This window comes from Lemur catta, chromosome 15, assembly GCF_020740605.2.
Source record: "Lemur catta isolate mLemCat1 chromosome 15, mLemCat1.pri, whole genome shotgun sequence".
Taxonomy (NCBI): domain Eukaryota; kingdom Metazoa; phylum Chordata; class Mammalia; order Primates; family Lemuridae; genus Lemur; species Lemur catta.
This window is the reverse complement of record NC_059142.1, coordinates 30253757-30277759: the sequence shown is the minus strand read 5'-3', so window position 1 is coordinate 30277759 and position 24003 is coordinate 30253757.

Here is a 24003-nt window from a genome sequence, read left to right as displayed (position 1 = left end):
GGAAATCTTTGCTAAGCATGACTCAAAACAGAAAGCTTTTCAGCATTGCTTGAAATATCAAAAACCAGAAACATATGTCTACTTAGAAAAGCATGGTTAAATCAATTATAGTATATCCATACAAAGTGATAACAACATAGCTATTAAAAAGAACATGAATATTCTATGTGTTTTGATGCCCAGAAACCATGTCTTAATTAAAGTAAAAGTAAAATTAGAAAGGGAAGGATACACCCAAACCCATGAAAAAATGTCTGATTTCTTTAGTGATCATAGAAACTAAAAATAAATAATAAGAATGCAATACAACTATATTTATAAGTTCAGACTCTTTTGCTAAAATATTCTACCTCTGTTATTTTTATCCTATTGAAATGATAAAGATGTAACCAAATTTATACACAGAGATTTTCATTAAAATGTAATAAAAAATGAAATGTCCAACATTTGGGGAAGTTGTAAGTAAAAAGAAAAGTATTGATGCAATATGAAATGGAAAAAGAAAAACAGGTGCATGTGTGTAGTATGATCTCAACTTAGTAAAATATAGAGGAAAAAAGGGACAGAGATTTCTCTACGCTTTAAGAAGTTTATTTCCTTTAGAACAGAAATTCTATACCTCTATTTCAGACAGAAAAATCTATACTTTCCCATCCAAAATGTAGACAAGGCTTCATTCATCAACATTTTTTCTGCAGCATTATTTGTGATATCCAAAACACTACAGATTAAGTAAATGACCAGGAATTCAGGAATTGAATTTGACATATTCGTATGATGGATTATTTTGTGGCTATTAAAAATGATGTTGAAAAAGAATTTTAAGTGACATGCAAAAGATACAGTGCCATATAAAGTTAGAAAGCAGAAAATAAAAAGATATTTAGTCCTAACTGTATAAATAAATGCATGGAAGAAATGCAGAAAGAAAATGCAATAAAATGTAGTAGTTGTTTCTCTTTGTGGTGGGGTTATCTTGCTATCTTCCTTTATGCTTTTCTTCATTTTGCAAATTTTCTCCTATGAGTATGTGTTGATTTTAGCATCAGAAAACAATATTTGTTTTAGAAAGAAGAAAAATCACGAGGAGTCGGGTGCTTCTTAGAATACATTCTGTTAATATTATTAGTAGGCTCCCAAAAATGAGATGGCAAATATTGGCCTTTAAATTTAGAGCAACACATAGATCTGGGAGAATCTGAAGGACAGACCTTTGACTGTTGATATTTAACTCTAGCCCAGGGAGGATGAGATGAGTGGAGTAAAAATCATGCTAAGGATAGACAGAAATTGGAGCCTTGAGGTCTGCACTATGCTACTTTGTAAGAAAGATTTATGATAATGATATTTTTGAGTCAGTAATACACAGACATCTGAGTATGAGTATAAACCTAAGAGAAACCTATGTTAAGAAGTTAAAGGATGAGGAAACAGCCTACAACTCTAAGAGGGTTAACGTAAGGATTTTGTTTTTGTGTGTGTGCTTGTTCATCTTAAGCCTGATTAAAACGGAATTTTACAAAATGGCTACAAAAGGGGATAATGACTCACTTTTCAAAAAGACAGGATTCTGGAGTTCCTTAACATCAAGATTTCTTGATACATATAAAGGTTCACCTTTTAATTATTGAGATTATTGATAAGAACTAAACGGAAAAAGGAAAAATTAGGGCTTGAAGAATCATTGCCAAATTGCAAATCCTCCGAAATTAAGATAAAAGGTAACGGAAGTCAATAGGATTAGATGTATAAACACTTGATTTACAAACATGTGTTTAGGAATTTGATTTCAGGGACTCTCCAAATCAGATTTATTTTGAATTTCTAGTCAAATAAGACCAGTGAGTAAGGCTGGGCGTGGTGGCTCACGCCTGTAATCCTAGCACTCTGGGAGGCGGAGGCGGGTGGATTGTTTGAGCTCAGGAGTTCGAGACCAGCCTGAGCAAGATCGAGACCCTGTCTCTACTAAAAATAGAAAGAAATTATATGGACAGCTAAAAATATACATATATAGAAAAAAATTAGCCGGGCATGGTGGCACATGCCTGTAGTCCCAGCTACTCGGGAGGCTGAGGCAGGAGGATTGCTCAAGCCCAGGAGTTTAAGGTTGCTGTGAGCTAGGCTGATGCCACGGGACTCTAGCCTGGGCAACAGAGTGAGACTCTGTCTCAAAAAAAATTTTTTTAAAAATAAAAAAATAAAATTGTACAGGAAGTCCTAGCCAGCACAGAAAGACAAGATAAATAAATGAATAAATAAAATGCATTATCATTTGTAGTAGCATCAGAATCACCAAATATTAAAAGATAAACCTAACAAAAGATATGTAAGACCTCCATACTAACTAGAAAATTGCCAAAAGAAATTAAAGACACCTAAGTAATTGTAGAGATATGCTATGCTCAGAGATTGAAAAAAATCAATTGTTTTATGATTTCTCTTTTCTACACTGATTTATATTAATAGATTCAATGTAATCCCAATTAAAATCCTAAAGGGTTTTTTGCATGTGGAAATTGAACAACTGATTCTAAAATCCATGTGGAAATGCAAAGAGCCAAGAAAAGCCAAACTAATTTTGAAGAAGAATAAAACTGGAGCACCTATGACTGGATGTCAACAGTTACTATATATCTTCAGTGTCATTTGTGCCCTCTGACCCCACAAATTTAGACTCCATTGGCCTAAAACTTCTGGTTTCCAGAAAGGGGATGCTTCTAAAAGGGGACACAATAAGAGTTTCACTAATCCTAAAAACATTGCTCCTACTTGATTGTCTTGGGCTCCTTGTACCAGTAGACCAATACGCAAAAAATGAGTTGCTATATTGGCAGACATAATTAATACTGATTACGGCAAAAATACTGGGTTTCTGGTACATATGGGAACCAGGGAGGGTAATATCTGGAAGTCAAGGGATAAAACACTGGGACACCCATTGGTGCTTCCATGTGCAGTGGGAACCACATGTGTACCCTGCAACTAATGCGGCCAGGTAAACGAATAACCAGGAGTTTGATCATTTCAGAGAAGAAGGTCTGGTTACCCTAGCAGACAAACAACCTAAACTAGCAGAAGTTTTAGATCAGGGTAAGGGGAATTGAGAACAGGTGGTAAAATATAAGGATAATGAGTATCACTTGGCTAGCAGGAGTGCAAGTGGAGGACTATATGAGATACTGTTGGTGCCCACTCCATAACTCCTCACCTTGATCCCTTTGGTCTATAGTAGCACGTACCTGCATTTCTCTTCCTGAAGGCTTTTTTCTGTTACCAAAGCTTGGTTTGCTGTCTGCAGTGCAGCCCATGAGTGCCAGGGAATTAATGCCCCTTGGAAGAATTCCTCCACCAATGGCTGATCAAAGTCAGGGTATAAATACCTCAGTTTCCTCACACTGTGGGTGGGATAACCAGGAGAAAGTATTTTACACCACCTCGCAGAGTTTGCCCAGCACAATTATGCTTCAGTTGCCTTCAGAGGTAGCTGGCTTGACTCCGTACATTTTATTTGCTGATTTCTTTCCATTGTTTCACATCCTAACTCCTCTACTTGTGTTTTCCTTCACCTCCAAAATAAAATACTTACATGAGAATCATTTTCTCAGGATCTTCCTTTGGAGAACCAAAGAAAATTGGGAAAAGAGAGATGAGTTATTACTGGCTGTCTTTCAGATATAATCACAGATTACATTGAGGAGCGTGTTTGGTCTCCATGCATCGCACACATTAATCAACAAGAACTTCACAGAAACTGAAAGTATGACGTGTAGTTCTTCAAATCCATCCCAGCTTATTTTAATGCAAAAATTAATAACACTGGCTTAAAAAGAAAAACTCCAAACACTGAAGTGAATGGGACAATGGGTCAATAGGTTTAAAATTAGATTGTCTCTGGCAAATTAGGATTTTCAACTATCATACATTATACATAGTCCATGACTATCCTTTCCAATTTGAACTGACCTCATCATTTGAATTTCATTTCTGATTTCACATTCCTGTGAGCCTCCAAACAGATTCTTGGATGTTCTTCTATGTTTTGACTCTGCACTTTTGCTCAACGCAGAAGATATCTCTTCATCTCCATCCTCTGGGGCCCAGAGTGTTCTGCCATGACCTGGACCTCAGGCACACAACTCAGCATCCAACTCTCAAAGCCTTTTAAATATTTCAAGTCAGTAATTACAGTCTATCATTATTTTTGTGAATAATCTCAATACCTTTCATGTTTTCTATATAATTTTCATTGCTTTGATATCTTTCATACACCTCAATTCCCAGTCCTTCAAAAGACCTTGAATATTTTCAGTGTTCTAGGGAACATCCTGTCCAATTAAGAAGCAACCTTCTGAATAACATATCTTTTATTTCAATGTCCAGTCTGGACCTTTTCCAGACTTGATTAAGCACGCTTAGTCCTCAGGTTTATCCTCCTCTCTCCACAACTCTGGAAAACAGAGCGACACCCAACTCACACATCCCTAGTTTTTAGCAAGGGAAAACATTTAATTGAATTCCAAGGCAGTTAGTTTGGATTTTGGAAATTTGTCACTGCCTGTGGGTGGCCTCTTGAAACGGGTATGCATGGTGTGTGTGTGTGTGTGTGTGTGTTATGTGTGTGTGTGTGTGTGTGTGTGTGTGTGTGTATTTCTTTTCTTCTTTTGGCTGGGCCCAGCTAAGACACATTCAGTGCACTGAGTCATTCAGACAAATACATCTCTAGCCCCAGCCACGTTCCTGGATCATCAATTCTGCATGATGTCCCTTTCTTAGTTACCAAGGTGGCCAAGGTCTACTTAGCAAGAGGATACTCATTAGAACCAGAGTTGACTCCTTCTTGACGCCTCATGAATCTCAAAAAAGAAGGCTTGTCTGTCTTTTTCACTTGTGACCTCACCTCCATGTCCTTCCAGAATGGCACAGTTAACTAAGAAAGCATTTTAACTTGAGAAATTTAAAAATATCCCAGACAGCATAATTTGACAATCAAAATATTCACCTTCTGGGAAGAGTAATGACAGACCTCCTCTTGTATCCTCTATCTTTTGTGGAAAATCTGCGTGGTTATCTCTTCTTCTTTTACTAAATGAGGACAGTTTTGTGTCTCCAGAGACAGTCGTTTCACTTTGGGAGCCTGGAGTCTTCTGTGGCTGACTCTGATTAGCGCCCCCCGAGGAGAGCAAATTAAATTATTTGCTTTATTGATCTAGAGATTCCCCCTTGAGGCTCATTTACTTTCTTGGGATAGAAACTGATCCAGACTGTGGGATTAGGAATGGTTTTCCTAAGAATGTGACGCTTGAGCTAAGAGCAAAGTTTTAGAAAGATCATTACAGCCTGGCTGGGACGCATATCACCACTAACTAGCCCAGACCACACCGGACTCTTTCCAGCGAGATCAAGATTCCTCTCCTACCCTCAGAAGCACAGCACACCCAGTGTGCCACCAGCCACCACGAAGCCCATCTCTTCCCTCCAGCTCTCCCAAGCCCCATGCTCCTTCTGCCACCCTCTAGGAGATGTCTGAAAACTGCTGCAGACCTTTCCTTTTTTCTGTCGCTTTTGACTGATAGGTAAGCCTAACATTTTCCATGATGCTCTTTGTAATCTTCATGGCATGGTTCAAATTGATCCCATATCCTCAGCCTCTTCAGAGACTGTTGTCCTTAACAGATTCTTCCTCAAGGACCACAGTTTCCCTTTGTAGCTCATCTGTGGTAGTGATGATAATAATGACACTGGAGCAAAGTAATAAATTTTCTCACACTGCAAGTTGGATGTGAATACGATATGTAGCTCTATTTTCCTCCTAGAACTTGTCTGATCCCTTTCATGAGTACACCCAACCCACCTGCTGCTCCTTGGGGGTGCACTGGCCGAGATCCATAACTGGCCATCCTGTGAGCACCCTCTCCTGCTGGCCCTGTTATCTGTTCATTTTTGGCCCAATGGCAAGTTCCTGTTGACTCAGCCTCCCCTGGGCCTTGCAGGCATTGCAGATTCCTCTAATTCTCTGCCAAGTCCTTCATCCAGATGTCTAGCTCTGTGAGGCTGGCACATTCTGAAAATCTCATGATGCCCAGCTCCCCTCCTCTTCCTCTTCTCAGTCATTTCAATGCTGTGTGCTAGACCTGTATAATGAAGGTTTAGAAGGAATTCAGATTTTTCCAGCAATCTGTTGTTCCTAGTATTAGGAGCCCCAGGTTATGATCTGCTGCTTCTTGGCAGTTGTCCTGCACTTGTCAGCCCTGGCCTCCAGGCCTGTCTGGTTTCACGCTCCTTCCTTTGACTTCAGCCTGTCTTGCACTGACTTACAGTCACCTCTTTCAACCCACTTGGCATTATCTGGGTCCAGGTCTTTTGTATTCACCTTGATTCATATTTCAGGTCTATTTGCTTTGCAGGACACATTTCCACCAGTTTATTGAAAATGTTTATAGGTTACTGTTTAGCAATAACCCAGCAATCTTTTATGAAAAGGGGGAAGAGGAAGGAATGAAAGCATTCATTAAGTGCCATCTATGTGCAGTTATCGTGCCAGGTTCTCTATGTTCTCTACCTCCTGTAATCCTCATAACACCCCTGGGACATTTGCATTATCATCACTCTTTGAGAGATGAGGACACGGAGGCTCAGAGAGATTATGTTAAGTGGATTGTCTGAGGTCACAGAACCAGCAAGAAGGACGGGTAAGATGAAAACTCAGGTCTGAGTCTAAAGTGCATCCTCCTCCCATTGCTCCTTCATGCCATCTCTGCCGTGCTTGGCTTTTTCACCAACTCTTCCAAGTTCTCCACTGGTGATAGGTCTCATCTGACCTCTATATGTGGCTGCTTCATGCTGGTCCTAAACTACAGCTAATCAAGGATTCCTGTTTCTTCCTGTTTTAGTTTCTGTGCCCAACTGGGCAATCCACCCAGTGTTTGTTTTCTATCTATGAAACACTCCATGTTTTCCCCCTATTTATGGCAAACGTTTCAGCTGTGTCTTGAAGGCAATGAATTGACCCACCATCTTTTTTTTGCCTAGGATTACCAGATTTGTCCTTTGCTAAAATAGAGAAAGGCTTCTAATGAAAAACTACAGTCTTCTGGCTTATTGTCCTCAGCCCTAATTCTATTTCTCAGAAGCAACACTTTATCTTTTCAGGTTTTTTGGTTGGTTTGTTTAGGTTTTTTTTTTTCTTTTTTAGCTGTTATGAGAGTTACTTCCCTGTCTCTAAATAATATGCTTATAAAATTATCTCTTGAATTATTAAATTTAGACTTTATTAAGTTCTTGCTATGAGAGATGAGAACTCAGCTTGCTTATGCTGTCCCCAGTGCCATCTGATCTCTAAAATAGTTAATGACTCTTTTTAATTCTTCTGTTAGCTAACTTTAAAGTTTTAATGTTATATCTACTTTTTTGTTCTATCAAGTATAGATATTTTTCTCTAGACCCTTCACTTTATAACATTAGGATGTTAAATCCCTTTCTTTGTACTCTCCTCTGCACTCTCTTACACCCTACTTCCACATCCCGGGTACTGTCTTCTCTAAATTTACGTTAAAAATTTAATTTACATTACATAATTTATTTTACATTTAAAATGTCAGACATCATATTTACATTCTGTTCTATAGGTATAATGAGTTTTCCACGCTATGTCTATAGATTAATTCTAAAATTTAAATACCATCAGTATTCTCATTGTTGTGGCCATATATTCTTCACTGCAAAACCAAGTAATGTGCTATGATCATGTTTATTTGCATAATCATTTGTCCTTCCTCTTGTTTCCAATCTACTCCCCCTATGACATGGACCATTATGATGTCCATAAGGTCTTTTGACCTTTATCTCAAGGATTCCATCAAATCTTCGAAGTCTTTCTTTCTTCCAGTTCCATCCCTCTTGGAAGTCCTCCTGCTTAATCTTAAAGTAATTGTTCTCTAGGCTTGATGAACAGCCATCATCTTGGGGCTTCCTCATTACTCTCCTGGGTTGGATTCACTATTCTATGGATCTCATTTCTTCTTTTCGCTTCATTTAAATCCTCCAGAAATTTCCTATGAACAAAATGCATTGGTGGCAATATCCTGAACCTTGCCTTTATTTCATCCTCACACTTAATTGGAGCTTGGTTGAACTTGGAATTCCCTCAGCACGTTGAACAGTATCAGAGAGAAGTCTCAGAGCAATATGACTCTTCTTACTTTATGGATGAGGTTTTTTTTTTTTTTTTCGCTTTTGCTCTCTCTAGACACTTGAAATCATCCTTTTATCCTAGGTGTTTTGGTATTTCCTAATGAAATACCAAAGTATTTCCTTCTTTAAAATGCACTAAGTTAGGCACTCCAGAGTGCCCTTTTAATTAGAAAATTTATGTCCTTTAACTTTTGAACATTTACCCCTATTATTTATTTGATAGTCTCTCCCCTTCTATGGCCTCCACTTTCTGTCTCTTGAAATCCCATTAGTTAAGTGGCAGACCTCCAGTCTCTCAAATTTTTATCATTGCCTTTTGTTCTTTAATCTGTGAGCTTTCCTTAATTTTTAGTCTTCCATTCTTTCTTTTTTTTTTTAAATTTCAGCTTATTATGGGGGTACAAAAGCTCAGGTTATATATATTGCCCATGTCCTGCCCATCCCCGAGTCAGAGCCTCAAGCGTGTCCATTCCCCAGACAGTGGGCCTGGCACTCACCATGTAGTCATACCTCAATCCCCTCCCCCCACCCCCCACCTCCCCGAGTCAGCACCTTCAAACATGGCCATTCCCCAGACGGTGTGCAACACACTCATCATGTAGGCATACACCCATCCCCTCCCCCACCCCCCGCCTCAGTCTGATATCCAGTTGGTATCATTCCCCAATGTGCATTTAGGTGATGATCAGGGAAACCAGTTTTCTGGTGAGTACACATGATGCTTGTTTTTCCATTCTTTGGATACTTCACTTAATATAATGGGTTCCAACTCTCTCCAGGAGAACCAAAGAGATGTCGTATCACTGATATTTCTTATAGTTGAGTAATACTCCATGGTATACATATACCACAATTTACTAATCCGTTCGTGAATTGATGGGCATTTGGGTTGTTTCCACATCTTTGCAATTGTGAATTGTGCTGCTATAAACATTCGGGTGCAGGTATCTTTTCTATAGAATGACTATTTTTTAGGCATATTTTGAACATTCAAAAACTTATTCCTTTATTATTCCCTTTTCTTTTAATGTAATAGATGAAATTGTTTTTGAATGTCTTTAGGAATTGTAATTAGAGTTAATTTTCTTTTTCTTTTCAGTTTCCTGAATTATCTGTTTCCTTCAGGATCAGCTTTGGTAATGATTTCCATCTTGCTTTTCCCAAGTGTCAATTGATCCTGGACTTTTCATTCATGTTTAAGAAATTAAATGGTAGAAAAGCTGACAGTGTCTGAGAGTGAAACTTTTTCACTGATAGGATGCATTTGAAGCTTAGTGGGCAGGGGTTCTGCTGTTACACAGAGGGACACATAGGTGCCAGAATATGAGGGCCACACCCTCACTGGATGGCCAATATTTTACATTGTATTTAATTCTTTCTTTTAGGTAAAAAACAACTTATTTTCCACCCATTATATACAAACCTGTTTTCCTGGTGGACATAGGAGCAGAGAAAGGAAGGGTAGTTAGCTTCTGTGTACCTAGTTTCACGCCTGTGTTTATCCCCACGCACCCACTCCCATTACATCAGATATCTGAGTCAAGAGTCTGTCTGGAGTTCTGCTGAGGCTCAGCTGTCTCCTCCAATCTGCTGTCCCAGCCAGTATTCCTCCATCTACTTTGAGTCTACAGATATGTGTTGACATATCCTCTTCCTGATGACTTTACCCCTATTCTTTTTGTTTTTATGGAGGCAAATGAATTTTTACATGATTTTTCACTGCAAAGGGGCCTTAGGAAGATAAAAGGGTAAACATATGTGTTCAATCCTCTATTTTGGACCAGAGTGCTAATTTTTATTCTTAGACGATCCCTTTGTGAAAAATAAAAATTTGAACTCATAGAATAGAATTGTTGAACAGAGAGTAGAACAGTGGTTACTAGAGGTTGGGGCTGGGGGAAATAGGGCAATGGTGGTCAAAGGATACAAACTTGCAATTATAAGATAAATGAGTTATGGAGACCTAATGTATAGCATCATGGCTACAGTTAATAATAATATATTGCATACTTGAAATTTGCTAAGAAAATAAATCTCAAGTGTTTTCACCACCAAAAAAAAGTAACTATGCAAGTGATTGATTGTAAATTAGCTTGATTGGTAATTATTTCACAATGTATGTATAATGTATAGGAAAATCACATTGTATACCTTGAATATATACAATTATTGTTTGTCAGTCATATCAATAAAACTGGGGAATAAAAGAAGATATCCCTGGCTGCTGTGGGGTAAAGGGATTGGATGGAGGCAGTAGTGAACACAGGGAGCTGAGGAGACTGTGCAGATTTCTTGAGAAGGATGACACTGTCTTCAAACAAGATGGATAAAAATATTTTCCATAGCAGCTGTACTATTTTACATTCTCAACAGTGTACAAGGGTTTCGATTTCTTCACAACCTTACCAATGCTTACTATCTTTTGTTTCTAAGATAATCCCATCCTAACAGGTATGAAATAATATCTCATTGTGGTTTCAATTTGCATTTCCCTGCCAATTAATGATGTTGAACAGCTTTCTGTATACTTGTTGGCCATTTGTCTGTCTTCTCTGGAGAAGTGTCTATTTAGGTCTTTTGTCCATTTTTAATTGGATTGTTTATTTATTTATTTATGCTTTGCTATTGAGTTTTAAGAGTTCCTTATATATTTTAGAAATTACCCCTTATCAGATATACAGTTTGCAAACATTTTCTCCCATTCTGCCAGTTGCCTTTTTACTTTATTAACTGTTTTCTTTCTTGTGCAGAAGCTTTTTAGTTTGATATAATCCCACCTGTTTATTTTTGTTTTTCTTGCCTATGCTTTGGTGTCATATAAAAAAAAAAATCATTGCCAAGACCAATGTCAGAAAGCTTTTCCTCTATGATTTTTTTCCTTAGGCATTTTATGGGTTCAGGTATTATGTTTAAGTTTTTAATCTATTTTGAGTTGATTTTTGTTTATGATGCAAGATGGGGTTCAATTTAATTATTTTTCATGTAGATACCCAGCTTTCCCAGCACGATTTATTGAAAAGACTGCTCTTCCTCCACTGTGTATTTTTGGTGCCCTTTTCAAAAATTAGTTGACCATATATGCATGGGTTTATTTCTGGGCTCTCTAGTTTGTTCATTTAGTCAATGTATCTGTTTTTATGCCCGTGCCATAGTTTTAGCATACGTGCTAAAATCAAGCTAGGACACCCCCTTCCTTAGACCAGTATTTTCCCAATATCTCTCCAGGTACTCTCAGTTTTTCCTTCTATATCTCTTTTTGCCATCTCTCCTCTCATGGAAATCAAGTAGAGGAAATATTACAGAATATAAGAACATGAATTTTGGATTCAAGCAGACCTAGGTGTTAATCCTTATTATGCCACTTATTAACCTTGAGACCTTGGACAATTAATTTCTCTGAGGCTGGAGCAATAACAGTGATATTGCCCTGCATTAGCTAGCTAAATTGCTATGGCAGGGACTCAAATGACAGTAACTCAAACAAGATAGAAGCTTGTTTATCTTTCTCCTTACAATTCTGGGAGTACAGGAAGCTCTATTCCTTCCATCTTGTTGCTCAACTGTTCTTTAGACCAGGGTTTCTCAACTTCAGCACCATTGACATTTGGGGTTGGATGATTCTTTGTTGGGGCACTGGAGGTGGGAGGTGGGGCTGCCTTCTACAACTGTAGGATGCTTAGCAGCATCCCTGGTACCTACTTATTAGATGCAAGTAGCATTATCTCCCTGGGTGTTACAATGAAAAATGTTTCTGGACATTTCCAGTGTCTTCTGAAGTGACAGAATCACCCCTGGTTGAGACCCACTGCCAAAGGATGTGGTCTTTGCTCAGATAATCAAAGCTGGTTCACCAACACAATATCCACATTCCAGTTCATGGGATGGAGGAAGGAAAAAAAAGTGGAAGGCTACCAATTTCCTTTCAAGAGGGTGATGTACAAGTTTCAGGATTTTGTTTACTCCTTTCTTTTGCTTTCAGTGGTCTTGACACCACCAGCCTCTCCCATGAGCACACACACATACAGACGCTCTAGGTGATGCTTCCTGGAGGTCCTGCTTTCAAGTGAACAACAACTTGACATTGAGGACAAACCGAACTGATTTTACTTCTGACTCAAGAGCTTCCTAGGTATGTCACTTTTGGTTAATTTTTTATGCGGTCACTTCACTTCTGAGTCTCAGTTTCTTTAGCATTAATCCCTAAGAAGAATGTTTTAAGCCCCATTGTTTTCCTGGTCCTTTAAATATTATTCCAAAAATTATTCATAATATCCTACATGTTCTGAAATAGTATCTCAGTTTTATAGAAAAGTAAATGTGCCTAGGGAAAGTAAATTTGTTTGCCCAAGGTTCCACGTGGACACAACATGAGGAGGAAAACGAGATGAGATTTGAACTCCATCCGGTCTCTCTGACAACAAAATCAGTGCCCTTTACAATAACTGTTTTTCTTCCATGTCTTTTTCTCAAGCACAGATTACGCAAGAGGCTTTAAACTACTTCTGTCATTTAAAGATGCTCTGTGTGTGGACTGAAAGAATATGGGACAACAGCTTCCCCAAGCAGGAGACTACAGCACAGAGTAGATAGTCTTTTCTTTGTCTTGGAGAGAGTAATGATGTGGAGAATGACATCTAAGGGGTCTGTGGCCACTCATTCCCCCTCTCCTGCCTGGGTCTTGCCAAGAGAACAGTCAGGCCATCCCTGTGCACTGAGCTTGTCACTGGGATCCTGGCACTCTCAAAGGGCCGGCCCAAGTCTGTCTTCCACTGCCTGCAGCTAGTTGACCAAACTGCTAACCTAAATGGAAAACATTGCATTTCATGAGAATGAAATAAGGACATTGGACAAGAGCTCCACATTTTCTGCCACCAGAGTTACCTCATTTTCGGGAATGGCCCTGCTAACCTATGATTTCAAAGGATTCCAAAGAATTTTGGAGTCTAGAAATCAGGTTTACCGGTAATCTTTTTTCCTCCATTTGTCTCCGTGTTGCATGTTCCTTCTGCGTGTGTGTGTTCACAGGCATTCGTGGAGACGGCGCTGGGAAATTCTCTGACCCACATATACCCAGATGTCCTGTGATATGTCAGCAGCTCTGGTATAACAAAAAAAAATAAGCACAATACTTTGAGTCAGAAAACCTGAATTTGAATCCTAGGCTTCTTACCTGCCATGTGACCTGGGATGCTTCTCTGGGTCTTAGCTTTCCTAAATGTAAAATGAAGCCAACAAACCCTGCTTTGTAGTGCTGCTGAAGGATTTAAGGACATTACATCCATATAGGATGGATGGCAATGTGTACAGCGTCCTTTCATGGAAAGAGACCGAGTTCAAATTCACAATCTACCTGCTAAAAGCCATGAGAATTAAGACAATTTATTAAACTTCTCTGTTTCTCAATTTCTGCATCTTTAAAACGGGAGTCATAATCATGCCACCACCCAGGGTTTTGTGGGTCAGACATGACAACAACTTGAATCCTCACAGCACACAGCAGTGACACAGCACGTACTATCTGCTTTCTTTCTAGCCTTTCTTCAGCCATCATGTGAAAACTCATCGTACTCTTCCAAGTGGTGTTCAAATAAAAGATGATGCTGTAATGGTGGTAGTTGCCAATGTACGCAACATGACTCATTTTAAGGAACTTAGTAAAAGATGAGGGGACACTTTGAGACAAAGCAGGCTGGACTGTGTGTCTCGGTGAGACTTCTTCAAGAGTGTCCGTTTCTGCAGTTGGGCCCCTGGGGCTTCTTCTCTGCTGAGCTAATGGGCTGGTTAATGGAAGCCTTTGATTACGACTCAGTGGAGAACCCACTTGTCTTCCTCTTGTGACACAAAAGGCATCTTGACTGCTTTTATTCCTCTTTAGCATTTACTGCTGTGGTCTAATTGGGTTATAACAGGATTGTCCTCCCCAAGGGCTATTTCCAGAATTTGCAAGCTACATGACAGTCGCTGTCTTCGTAAAGATCCGTCTTGATGCCGGATCCTCCTTCTTGCCTTGTTTCACAGCTGGGTCCTTAGCTTCATGAGGGGCAACCAGCTTGCTCATGGGGTGAGGTCAAGCTTGGTCCTGGGAATGTACGTTGGGGGCACACTCATCCCAACTGTGACAGCCCTGTTTGGGGAAAGATCTCACCTTCATGAAAAGTCCAATGGGATCGAATTCTCATTTGAGCTCCTTCTCTCTCAAGCTCTAGAGAAGGCCATTCTCATTTGAGCTCCTTCTCTCTCAAGCTCTAGAGAAGGCCTTGAGAAGAAGTTAAATTTTATCTTCCTGCCCAACCCTGACTACCTGTTCAGTACTTCCCACTGGAGGTGCCACCAGCCACACACTCTCTCCCTTTCTGTCCCCAAGGACATTCCCTGCCTCAGCTTCCAAAGCCACCCACTGCAGCATCCCACCTGTGCAGTTCTTCCCCACATGCTTGTCCTAGGACCTCAATGGCCCACAGGTGAAAGGAGATTATATACAGGACTAATTTATTCTCTATTGTTAAAGAGTAATAATGAATTATTTCAGTTTCATTCAAATCAACTTGATAGTCACAAAACAGCAATGGTTGGCCGGGCGCGGTGGCTCACGCCTGTAATCCTAGCCCTCTGGGAGGCCGAGGCGGGTGAATCACTAGAGGCCAGGAGTTTGAGATCAGCCTGAGCGAGACCCCATCTCTACTAAAAATAGAAATAAAAAAAATTATCTGGCCAACTAAAAATATATATAGAAAAAATTAGCCGGGCATGGTGGCACATGCCTGTAGTCCCAGCTACTCAGGAGGCTGAGGCAGGAGGATTGCTTAAGCCCAGGAGTTTGAGGTTGCTGTGAGCTGAGCTGAAACCATGGCACTCACTCTAGCCCGGGCAACAAAATGAGACTCTGTCTCAAAAAAAAAACAACAAAAAACCAGCAATGGTCCAAGTTCTGTCAGGCACTATACAGACAGACTACATCACGCTAGGAAATGTACACTCATTATTTCATTGAACATTCAACAAGGAGGCATAACTATTCCTGCTGTGGAGGAGGAAACTTGGACTCAGAAAGGTTTGCTGACTTGCTCAGGGTTACCAGGGCCTCTGCGTTGCACAATTGCAAGGGGCATTTGGTAGCCCATGCAAATGGCACTCCCTGGATTTGTGCTCCAAGACATAGAATATAAAGGGAACGATACTCCTGGAACTGTATAAAGCAGTAGATCTGATGGTCACCCGGCAGGTAGTGACAGAGTCAAGAACTAAACCTTCTTTTTCTAATTCTGAGTTCAGTGCTGCTTCTAGTCCACACAAAAATGCTTAATCTTTAGCATGATGGCAACCTTCTTTGCTTCTTACAAAGTAAATAAGGAAAGGGGTAGTTGTAGGTTTGCATAAAATGATATAGACACTCAGATGAGAATGGCCAACCCAAACAATGCTTAGCATTCTCATTTGAGCATAGGGCTTCGAGTTCATATGCAGTATAGAGAATAGCACTGCACAGGTGAAGCCTCACAGTTTTGAAAGGTACAACAAATACTCCATATGGGAATTAGCCTGGAAATTTGGAAATGGCATAGGTCAGACAGAGCTAGGTCTAAATCCTCGATTTGCCATTTCTTGATGCAAATTTGGACACATAGTAAGTTCTTCTGAGCCTTGGTATTCTCTTTTGCGGAAAATGGCCATTTTGCTTGAACCAAGTTACCTTAAATTCCCCAGGTAAGATTCACTGAAGTGTTTATAGCACCATAATTCAATGCTTTTAAAAGTGAATAACATTTTGATGCTAGCAGGACAGTTTTAAATTAAATAGGTAGTTTTAAAATCTCCATTATTCTGAATACATTTTAACAACTGCTTTGTTCAGTTGCAGACACTGTTTATAGTCAGTTGGTGGATCCTGCATTCTAATCGGTTTTTACTGATTTTAAAGCCAATGTTCTTTCTGCTTCCCTGCTCCTCAATTGTTTTTAACTCATCTCTTTTTTTAAAAGCTTAGGATAATAGGTATTTTTTATATGCTTTAGTAATTTTAAATACTCAATCATGTTTTCCTGAAAGTCTGGTTCTATCTTGTCTTCCACTTTGATGGTGGCATGGGCGTTTGCAAGTATTTGGGTTTGTGCATGAGGACCAGTGTCCACACACACGCTCCTGTGTCTTCCCTTTAGCTGCCCAGTGATTCCCCATGCTGCTCTTGGGAGCTTTTGTGCTTGAAGAATCAGTCAAAGAGTGAGGAGAGGTGCTGACAGCCACACAAGCTGATCTCCCGGACCTCTTAGTCCACAGTCCCAGAAAGGAAGCACAGCCCCTAGTAGACTCTCATTTGTAATTAAATGACAAGGATATTGTGGTGGGAAGAGTTGTCTCTTCCTACCTTGGGCCACTTGGTGGGCCTTTTTCTTCATTTTCGTGTGAGTTTAATTCCCATTGATGCAGATGATGATGGTTGGTCAAATACCACTCACTACTGCATCTGAGTCCAGCATTCTCCCCCAGTGTCCCCGTGGTAAACACAGAGGAATTGAAAGACAGAATGATTTCACCTCTGAAGTCCTATTTGGTGCACATTTTGAGCCCAGGGACCAACCACGCAGGAGGCCTGGGGTGTTTTCACTTGGGCACAACCATGAAAGTGTTGTGTATTTTTTTCCCCCTTTGGTGGAAAAATGATGGCTTTGCTTTCTCGAAGCATTCCTGTAGGCTTATTCATGGAACCCAAAGAGGGCGACATCCAAGGAGGGCAGCCTTCTGTTTCCCAGCCAGAGTAAGGGTTTGGCAAAGAGGGAGCACTGGGGGGGTGGGGGGAGGCAGGACTGCCCAGTGCAGTAGGTGAGAGAAGAGTTGGCCAAAAGGTAGGAAAGACTTGAAACCAAAATCCACACTCTGATGTGCGGGGCCTCCCAGTGAGAAAAAACACTCACCAGACACCCACATACTTATTTGGGTTGGAATAGGGTATGCAGCGCCCAGGAGGCTGTTGAAATAGAGAACGGACCCCCTTCAACGGGCTGGGGGAGCTGTGGAAAGCTGGGGCGGGGGCTGGGAGGAGAGTGAAGGGGAGGGTACCCAAGGCAGGGCTGTGGCTACCTTGGCCAAAGAATCCATTCTGCAGGTTTACTTGGGGTGGAACTATAGGCTGTGCCCCGTGTGGGTGGTGGTTGGAGAGACTTATGAGAAGCAGGGAGCTGTCTTTTCTCTGGAGCCAGAGAGACTTAGGTTTGAATCCAGACTCCACCACTTATGAGCATTGGAATCGTGGGGGAAAGTCACTTAACGTGTCAGAAGCTCAGTTACCTAACCAGTAAAATGGGAATGAAATTGTGGGTTTTAATGAGGATTCAATTTAGTATTGCATGTGCATAGTCAGCCTTGGTGTGCCTGCCCCTCATCAATTTCCAGTCATTAGCTGCTAACTTTTCACATGTTAGATGACAGGTTGTATGTAGGGAAGGCAGCCTCATATGATGGTTTTAGAGCATCTCCTCTTGGGTGTGAGTTGAGGCTCTACTTGGTACCACCCTTATGACTTAGAGTAAGTTTCTTAAACTTGCTAAACTGCAATTACTTACAACATAAAAATATTATCATACTGATACTTATCTCACTGTATTATCAAGAGGACCAGTTCAGATAATGCATGAGTAATACTTAGCACAGTGCCTTGCTAAGTAAGTGTAGAGAGGCACCAAGATGGTAGTGATGGTGAAGCTGTGATTGTACAACAGCCTCTGAGGACAGAGTTTGCATAGTCTAGACCATGGTCCTCTATTGGGGACCCTCCAGGAGATATTTGACAATGTATGGAGACTGTTGGTTTTACAACTTATGTGGGTGGGTTGCTATTGGCATCTAACAGGCAGAGACCAGAGATGCTGCTAAGCCTCCTGTAGTACCTAGAGCAGTCCCCCTACAACAAAGAATTATCTGGTCCCAAATGTCAATAGTGCCAAGGCACTTTTGCAAGATTTAAACAACATAAAGTAGACATCAGAAGGCCTACCTGAATTAGTGTCAGGGATAACTAAGTTGTTCAGTTATTGAAATACAAAGCCTGCGTCACCCTGTAGGTTGTACCTCCTGGGGACCTTGCCTTAGTTACCTCTATTCCCTATAGCTTGGTACAAGTTATACACTCACTAAATGTCTTTTAAGTCAACACAGAAAGCTACCCGATGAAGGGTTCCAGGGTGAGGTTAAAGATATAACTAGTATTTGATAATCTATAAAGGATTTTCACCTTGAAACAAAATGGGTCAGTTTTTGGACAGAGCATCATCTAGAGTGATCAAAGCTGGGATTGAGAAACTGAAGTAGCAGAAAACACAGGAAAGTTACTGCTTGGCATGTACCACCAATTTGGGACTGGGGAGGCTGGGAGTGGATTTGCCTTTCTAATTAGGTTTGACTTGGGCTAATATTGAAGTGAGCTTTTGTTCCCTGAGTAGACACCAGCTGGGAGGCCGTCCAGGAACGTGCTGGGTGGCAGGGTGAAGTCAGCCTGATATTACACATTTTCTCTGGGTGATCCATAAATAGACCATTCACACACAGACATAGGAGACTGGTCTACAAACTTAGCTCTGATGCAGAATGTCCTGAGAGGTTAGACTCTTGAGTCACACTGGATAACAGTTCAAATCCAGGCTCTATTACTTGCTTGCTGTGTGGCCTTGCACAAGATAATTTAGTTTTTCTGAGCCTCATTTTTTTCCTCAATCTGGAAAACACAGATGAATAATATTTACATCAAGATGTCATTATAAAAGATAAATAAAAAACAAGAGATAAGAGATTATATTGACTCCTACTATAGAAAACTAGGAATGAGCTAAAATTTATTACACAGTATACTAATATAGGGAGATCTCCCCTAGGTAAACAACTTATTGTTTGCTTAATTTTGGTGTTACTTCTGTCTATCAACACTTATCCATCTCACTGGATGGTCTCCTAAATGTTCTTGCCACTAATCTCTTCCACCCCACCATGACAGTTGTCCTTAGGACACACTCCAGAGTGCTCTTCCTAAAGCATAATGCTTGTCAAATCACTCCCACGTTTAGAAAAGCTTCTTGTGATCTACTGAAGGAAAGTCTAGATTAATTATTGGCCAGGCATTAAAGGCTTCCACCATCTGATTGCCACCACCAATGCCTCACCCTTAATGTTTGCCAAGGCCTGCACCCCCCTACACAGGTGAATTCCTGGACATGCCCTTTCCAGGTTATTTGCTGTTTCCAAAACATCCCTATAATTTTCATTTCTTTAAGTCTTTGCTCCTGCAGTTCCCTTACCTTGAACCGATCCTTTCTAATGAAATCATATCAAGTTTTCAAGGCCAAGGTCAAATCCTGTCTCCTTCCAAGGAACCTCTCTTAATTTCCCCTCTATTAGTTGGAATTATATCTCTTATTCCTTGGGGCTCCAGAGCACTTGCTGGCTTTGTCTTAGGATCTCTGAGCATTCTGTCCCTGCCATTAGAGCAGCTTGGGTACCTGTCTTTACTCCTTTATAAAGTGAGGAACTATAGACAAGTATTAGGAATCTTTGTGATCCTTCCTCCCTTCACTTCCCCAGCACCTAGAATAGTATCTTGCACTTGGGGAAGCACTCAAAAAATGTTGGATCAAACCTCAAAATCATCAAAGGGTTCATTCCTTAAGGGAATCTCTGTGGTCAAAGGGGTATCCTTCTATCCTACCAAAATACCCTGGTAAAAACAGGAGTGCTGAAATCAATTTCATTTTTTCTACAACTAAAACAAGTTTATGTCTGCCAGTGTGAGAAGCTGAGTATAACTACGGGATGCAATTTAAAGATTTAGTGTGTCACGCTACTTATCCATTAAGTAATCTTTCTTTCAGTACAAGCAGACCGTGGGGTGTGTAGGGTGTGTGTGTGAAAGAGAGAGAGAGAGAGGGACAGAGACAGAGACACAGACAGAGAGGGGCAGACAGAGAGAGAGAGAGAGAGACAGGTATTTCCTTCCATCGAGACTAGAGATAACTTGAGGGTCTCTGTGTTATTTCTTCATATTTCCTACATCTCAATGCACAACTTAAAACCTCCAGAGAGTACAGTATGGAAAAGGGGTGGGGAGTGACAGGTAACTTTCTAGTGGAGAAATCTGACAAACACCACCTTGGCCAAGTGATCAAGACTCACACCAACAGTGATGAGTTGTGTTGACACCCTTGATATGACACAATGAGAATGGACAATGAGAATGGAGCTGTACATCTATGGTCTTCCTCCCCCAGACCCATAACCCCTGTGTGATCATGAGAAAAACATCAGAAAAACCCAAATTGAAGGACATTCTACAAAATACTTGATCAGTACTCCTCAAAACTCTCAAGATTATAAAAAAAAGCAATAAAATTTTGAGAAATTATCACAGTATAGAGGAGCCTAAGGACTCAAGACATCTAAATATAATGATTCCTGGGAGAGGTTCTGAGACAGAAAAAGGACACTAGGTAAAAGCTAAAGAAATTTGAATAAAGTGTGGATTTTATTGTCAATAATCTGTCCAGAGTAGTTCCTCAGTTGTGATGCATACGGATGTCAGATGTTAACAACAGGGAAAATTGGGTGCAGGGCAGAGGGGAACTCTCTGTAGCACTGTGCAACTTTGTTGAATGCCTAGGAAGTGAATGAGAAAGGGTATTTGGATTCAAGCTCCCTGTGAGGAATTAGAAGGAAACTGAACAGTTTAAACCATGTACCTATGGCATGATGATGGGATAGCTCTGAGCAAGTTATTTGAACCTCTTTGTCTCCTCATTCATTTAATAATAAGAATTTTATAAACTGTGCAACTCATAGGATAGAACAAATTAAATTAATCTATACTAAATGCCTAGAGCATGGCAGGTGCTCAGTGACTGTTCCCTCCCCTTTGTTATATTGGGCTTGTGGGCAAGTCACTTAACCTCTCTGTGGACAACAAGGCATTTGTTATTGAACGGAACTGGAAATAAGTTATTTAAAACAAAAGCCATAGCTACTAGCATCTTCTAATTAAGTGGGATAGTGTAATTTTTGGAGGTGGGGGAACAAATCTCTATGCTCTCTCCTTCCCGTTACAGAGACTGATGAAGAAAGAAGAGAGGAAAGATCAAAATTCCAAAGCTTCTTCCATTTCTCCTATGCTGTTAAAGGGTGAGTCCGAGGGTGGATGAACCTTTGTTTTAGGAGGCGCATTAATGAGATGGCATTTTAAAAAATAGGCCTAGCATCCAATAGAGGGTGGAGAGTTGAGAACAGCTGAGTGTTCTGCATAATTAAGTTAAGCAATTAAGATGAGAGGAGTATAAAAGTGTGTGTGTGTGTGTGTGTGTTGGAAGCGAGGGAGGTTGTGCTGAGTTACAGAGCACGAGGCTGCAACCTCTGGAGAAATGTGACCAGCAAGAAATTCTCTGTGGAGGCATAGTCCAGGGACTTTTAAAGCAACAATGTCTAAAAGTCTCATTTTAATTTATTTGTTTTGCCATAATATAAATGCCCTTCATTATCCTAACTTTCAAAAAATTTACTAAACATGCAAGTGAAAAGATTGTGGTAGAAACCAAAACCCTCATTTATCTGCATTAACACTAGTCGAAAGAAAGAGAACAAGGCAGGGGTGGGGTGAAATGAAAATGAGATTTTAGGTTCAGTAGAAAGAGAAATTTGGGCATAGAAATGATGATGGAGTATATTCATCCCAGGGAATTTGCAGATAGTTGGGGTCAGGCATTACATTTGGGCTGATTTCAATAAATGGGGCCATGTATGTGGTATGTGAGTACACGAGTGTGTGTATGTGTGTGTGAGTGTGTGTGTCCACCTTCCCAGAATGGAGGCTGGGGGAGAAGCTACAGGCTGATGTTTCCAGGCACCCAGTGCCCTCAGAGATGTGCCCTCCCCATGGCTGAAAGGTCCTGATGCACAAACAGGGTACACCACACCTTCCATACTGTTCGACCTCATTCCCTACTATGCTCTCCCATGCTGGAATTGCTGTACCACCTCACTTACATATCCTGGAACACAATGCCTTTTTTTCAGCTTTGTTGGGGTATAATTGACAAATAAAAATTATATATATTCAAGGTATACAATATGATGTTTTGATGTATATATACATATAGCAAATCTTAAGTATCAAATACTTACGATCTACTTTTGGTGAATTTCAAGTATACAATACAGTATGATTGTCGCTCCCTGGTGGTCTAGTGGTTAGGATTCGGCGCTCTCAACACAGTATGATTAGCTGTAGTCACCATGCCATACGTTAGGTCTCCAGAACTTATTCATCTTATAACTGCAAGTTTGTACCCCTTGTCCAACATCTCCCCGTTTCAGAAGGGACCACAGTTGTTTGCAGTTATCTTTTTATATACCACTCTCCATCACCACCCCTCTACCAAAGATGGTGGGGGTACAAAAGGTGACCCCAGGACAGGTTCATCTCCGGGTCCCCTGAGCACCGAACACAGTGTCTTGTTCTAAGAAGGTGCTCAACAAATATTTGGTGAAAGGCTGACTCAAGATCTCTCTTTCTTGGCAGGTATAATTCCTGTTCCGTACAAAATGTCAGATATGGATGCTTTGGTTAGCTCCCTTTAGGGCAGAGATTCTCAAACTTGTCTGCATCTGGAGTATTAACCATTACTGACACCTGGGTTTCACCCAGACGCCCTCCTGGCTGCAGCTGGTGCTGCTGAGAAGCTGGTCTGGAGCCCAGCATCTTGCTTGCCTGGGATGATATTCTCCCTTTCATTGTCACTGCTGACTGTTGCTGGCTCCTCCTTTTCTTAAGGCCAATCTTGCAGAACTGTTTACAAATAAAGTCATAGATATAAAAGTATATTGAGAAAGCAAAAAGTGTGTTGGGACTATTAGATTAACTCAGAAACGTCTCCCAGGTTGGATTTGGCTTCCCAACCCTAGTTGAGGTCAGTTAACTTTCCTCTCCAGTAGAAACTGTAAGGAACAAACACAGAACAGCAGTAGAGTTTTAGGGTTTCTTGGGAGTCATGGGCTTTTGTTTCTCCTTCCACCGTCTATCTTTCGGGGGGCTGGGTAGGGGGAATGTGAGAAAAGAAGGATGAGGACATTCAACTACAGCTCTCTAAGGGCTTTTCCTTCATTGATGGACTTGGAATTAGCAAAGGACAGTCCCCCTTCCCCCTCCCCTCCATAAGCATGGCAGAAGAAGGGCAAGCAGTTCTGAGACCAAGGGCAAGCAGCAGACAGCTGGGCCTTCCTCATAGGCCCAGCTCAAAGCTGCTCCATCTCGGACTGGACCCCTGTGGGTTGAGTCACGGTACAGAAAGGCTCAGCAGCCTAGAGGGTCAGTTCACACAGGGTCAGTGTCTATTGTCCCCTGGAGACACTCTACTACTTTCTCTGTTCTCTTCAGAGCCTGCTTTGGCAGATGGTCCTTCCCTAGAAGTACCACAGGTCATTCTCTTTGGGTCATTTTCTCACCTCCTAACCTGTGGGTGACATTTTTAGTTAGCATTTTTTTTTGTCTTTTTTCTTAGGTGGACATGACTGCAAACAAACACACACACACATGTAGACACACACCAACACATACATGAGCAGGAGCTCACATATACACCCTTATAAATGACAAAAATGGCTCTTTATAATCCTTATGAACAATAATCTGTACCCCAAATGGTATTTTCACAGCATTCATGAGCCTACTCTGGAGCTATTACCAACAATTGTGAGATCCACAGACTGCTCAGCGTCTTCCCAAACTGCCTCCTACCACAGCTTCTGATTGCCGAGGCAGGAAGCTTGTGCCAGTGTTCCCTCTCTGCG